This window comes from Gastrolobium bilobum, unplaced genomic scaffold, assembly GCF_033153095.1.
Source record: "Gastrolobium bilobum isolate Gb01-03AN ecotype WA unplaced genomic scaffold, APGP_CSIRO_Gbil_v1 utg24596, whole genome shotgun sequence".
Classification (NCBI taxonomy): Eukaryota; Viridiplantae; Streptophyta; class Magnoliopsida; order Fabales; family Fabaceae; genus Gastrolobium; species Gastrolobium bilobum.
In genome coordinates this window covers 324,983-329,571 of record NW_026897547.1, presented here as the reverse complement: position 1 = coordinate 329,571, position 4,589 = coordinate 324,983, and the positions used below count along the sequence as shown (strand labels likewise).

At 33.7% G+C, this 4,589-nt stretch overlaps 1 pseudogene; it reads left to right on the top strand.

Moving 5' to 3' along the window:
* Positions 1-1,995: 1,995 nt before the first annotated feature.
* LOC133307961 (uncharacterized) lies at positions 1,996-4,589 on the top strand (annotated as a pseudogene).

Sequence of the window (4,589 nt, the reverse complement as noted above, 5' to 3'; positions counted from 1 at the left end):
AAACATCATTTTCATAAAGTGCATAGCAGCCCTTACAGGTCGTGTTACCGCAATATACCCACATAAGTATTTAACTGGCGAACAAAACTGGAGAAATTGTTACGCTTGAAATTCCTTGGCAAGATGTGTCATGCAAATTGGGTAGGATCTCACACTACGAAACTCTCACCGGTGAAGCCCGAGGATATAATCGGATCTAGCGATGGATCATCAACTATATCAAAAGTTTTGGACAGAAATGGCGAAACTGGGTTCACTTGCAAACATTCAGGAGGTTGTGGCACACTTTCAAACTCAGAGCTTGATGTCAGGTTCATGCTTGAAAACGCTTCAAAAGAGACAAAGGAAGAGACCCATAAAGGCCAACATCCCCCATTAGAAGAGTATAGCTTGACGAAAATGCTTCATCAGAACCCAACTGAATGGGAGAGAAACCAGTTGTTCCCTCTAGGGCTTTACCCTTTAAGTCATTTACTTGTTTTGGGTTCATATTGTTACGAGAATTTTTTTTGAAGAGTAATGGTTTGCACTTTGCTGGTTGTGAACCTGGGATTCAAACTTACTTGTATTTGAGATTATAAAGTTAAGAAGTCCCACATCAGGCTTAATATAAAGAGAACAAAGCTTTATAAACCATAAGAAAGCAATGGCTGGTGTCAAAATTAGTCATGCGTGAATTATTTGTTGTTGGTTGGCCGAGTTGATTTTGACCCGCTAGTTTACAGGTTTTTACAAACTCGGCTGGTCGAACCCGAGTGTCACTGGTTTAGTGACATAATTTTGTCACTGGTTTAACTGTGCTAGTTTGGACAAATTTTGTCAAACTATTTTTTTTCTTCTAATTTTAATAAACTTGATCTATTTGGGATATAGGCACTGTTATTAAAATCGAGATTTAAAACCTGTAATCGCACGATCATATGATATTTGAAAACCAAATGATCCAGCTTGTAACATAAATCGCAAATTTAGTAGGAACGACAGTATCGACGAGCAACACGTAGTATCGTTCGCATCAGACGATCTTGCTTCACTTTTTTATTCAGAAAAAAGCCTAAATATGAAATACCCATAACCCAAAATCGAATAAAAACAATTTCATAACCCTAATTTTGCAATCTACCACTGCGTTCAACTTTTTTTCTGCTTTGCGGCATCTTCCGAGACTTCTCCGCTGGTAATTTCTCCATTTGGTTTACTGCAACTTGAAACAGTGGTGGTTGGCTCGGGTTCTTTTGTTTTTATGGTGGTGACCGACTGGTATGTCTTTTGTAGATGGAAATTACCATTGCTTTTTGACTTTTGTCTTTGTCGGTGGAAATTCTCAAGTCTTGTTTGTCTTTTGTCGGTGAATTCTTTTGTTTTAATAGTAATGGACTAATGGTTGCTGAATTCTTTTTATTTTTTGGATTTTATGTTTATCATTTTACATAATATAACTTCATTTTTCTACACATACATTAAAGATGTGGGGTCCACATGTTTTCCTTTCTCTCTCGTCATTCTACTTTCTCTCTTCTTTTTGATGTGAGAGTTGAAAACAACACTTATATTATGTTACATAACACTAATAAAATCCTTATTTTTTACCTTTTTAACTTTTATTTGGTGTGGTATCTTTTTTATAAGTATGCTGGTCAAAATATCATAATCTATGTTTCCATGGAAATTGTTGTTTCCTATTCGATTGCATGATTGACCATTGCTTTCTAATATGAATATAATATTATATAACATTTTTCTTATTTTGTTTTATATGTTGTTCTAAAGAACTTTACTAAACAATAATCAATTTGTCAATTTTTAAGAAGTATGTTGCTTTTTGATTTTTGAATATTATATTTCAATTGAATAACCCACGTTCTTTAGTATTAATATTATGTTATAATATTTTCTCATTGCAGTTTTTGTTTTGTTATATCGAAACTTGGGGACTTCTAAAGTTTTGGGTCATTAGTTGGTATATAAAATATTGATTTTTGTGATTTATTAAATATGGCTTCAAGTGAAGATAGTGGTAATAACAATGTTCAAGCTGCTCCCGCCTCTAGTTTAAGAACTCAATTAAACAAAAATGCTCCTGGGAATAGATTAGATATTGGATGGAAACATTGCTTTCCAATTGAAGGAGATGTAAGAAAAATAAAATGCAAATACTGTGAGAAAATAGTGACATGAGGTATTTACCGATTGAAGCATCATTTGGCGGGAACACAAAAAGATATTGGAGAATGTAGAGCGGTGCTGGAAGAAGTAAAGAAAGAAATGTTGAATATTGTAGTCGGATTGCAGGTGAAATTAATCAAAAAAACTAGTACTCTCACACAATTAGAAGAAGAAGAGGCTGGTTGTGAAATTGAAAAAAGAAAAGGGGATGAAGGTGGTGGTGGGTCTAATATTTTCAAAAAGAGCATAACAACTACTCAGACAACTATCAACACCATACTTAAGAAAAGTGTGAGAGAATAGGCATGTTTTGACATATTTTCTTTTATTTATAGGAATGTCATTCCTTTCAATGTGTTAAATTATGATGAATTCAAGAAGATGTGTGAATATATTTCAAGACATGGATTAGGTTTCTAGCCACCATCATATCATGAGTGTAGAGTAAAATATTTGAAGCAATATTATGATATGACAATGACAACTATTGAAGAACACAAGGCTGAACGGAAGAAAACAGGATACACAATAATGACCGATGGGTGGACAGATAAAAAGGGAGAACAATCATAAATTTATGCGTGAATAACTCTATGAGAACTGTGTTCCTTAAGTCCATTGATCCATCACATATCATCAAAATAACTGAATTTTTTTTTAAGATGATTGATGAAGTAGTTGAGGAGGTTGGTGTAGAAAATGTTGTCCAAGTTGTGGCTGACAATGCTGCAAATATAAAGCTGCAGGAGAGTTGTTGATGAAGAAAAGGAAAAGTGTGTATTGGACACCTTGTGCAGTGTATTGCATTGATCTGATGCTGGAGGATTTAAAAAATACTGGTTCATCAAGAAACAATTCCAAAGGCAAAAAAAATCACAACTTATATTTATTCAAGGACTCTTCTCATTACTTTATTGCAAAGCTTCACCAGGGGCAAAGATTTGATAAGACCTGCTATGACTCGCTTTGCCACATCTTACTTGACTCTAGGATGCCTCCATGAGAACAAACTTCCATTGATAAGAATGTTTAACTCTGATGAATGGAAGGGTAGCCAATTTGCAAAGTCAAGGAATGGAAAACTTATTGAAGATGTGATTATGGACAAAGAGTTTTGGAAAAATATTGTCATTTGCTTGAAGGGCGCTCTTCCTTTTATGAAAGTGCTTTGATTAGTTGATTCAGATGAGAAGGAAGCCATGGGATTCATTTATGAGGAGATGGATCAAGCTAAAAAGAAAATTCAAGAAGCCTTTAATAGTGTCCAAATATTTAAGTGTTTAAGTTGGGAAAAATGTTTGTCATTTTAAATGACATAAAGTTATGTCATTTTAAGAGAGAGATAAACACAAAATAAATTTTTTTATTTAAAATTTAAATTAAAAAAAATCATCCACTTTCTCTCTCCCATGATTTCCATTTTTGTGTCTATCTCTCTCCTAAAATGACATAACTTATGTCATTTAAAATGACAAACACCAAACCCGTTTAAGTTTTATTTTAATTGAAAATTTGTTTCAAGAAGACTTCAATTTTTTGTCTTAAAACTGATTATATTTTCATTATTTAGTTAAAAGCCTGTATGGGATGTCATTGATGCAAGATGGGACAACCAACTCCACATGCCTTTGCATGCTACAAGCTATTTCCTTAACCCTAAACTTCATTACTCCTTCATTTAAAGTTGATCTTGAATTAAAACTTGGACTATATGATTGTGTACAAAGGATGGTGAGGGGATCTTGATGGTGCAAGTATGATTGATGAGCAACATGAAAACTTCAAGTATCGACGAGGTTTGTTAGGGTCTCCATTAGCAAGGAAGGGAGTTGAGTCCAAAAGTCTAGCAGCATGGTGGGAATCTTATGGGGATGAAGTTCTAGAACTCCAAAAATTTTCTATTCGTGTCTTAAGCTTGACATGTAGTTCCTCTGGGTGTGAGTGAAATTGGAGTACATTTGAGATGATATAGTTTGATTAATTGAATAATTCTAAGTATGAATTGTATTTAGTTTCAAACATGTAATATATGATATAAATATTGTACTAATTGCTTTGTGCTTGTTTAGGTCCACACAAAGAAAAGAAATCATCTGAAGCAGAAGACAATGAATGATCTTATTTTTGTGATGGCTAACTCAAGATTGGTCGAGAAGAAACATAGAAACCCTGTTGAATATAATTTTGATGATCTTGAATCAGATGATGATTGGATTGTGGAAAATGAAGAAGATTTGGAAGATGTAGAAGTAGATCAATTTGATTTGAATGGTCTAATTGAAGAAGACTTGAATGAAGTTGAAGAAAAGGAACCTATTAACTTGAATGATTTGAACATTCCCGATTGTGTTGATGAACTTGTTGGAGGAGGAGTGGAAGAGGATATAGTCGTTGATGAATTTAACTTGAATGACTTTATATAA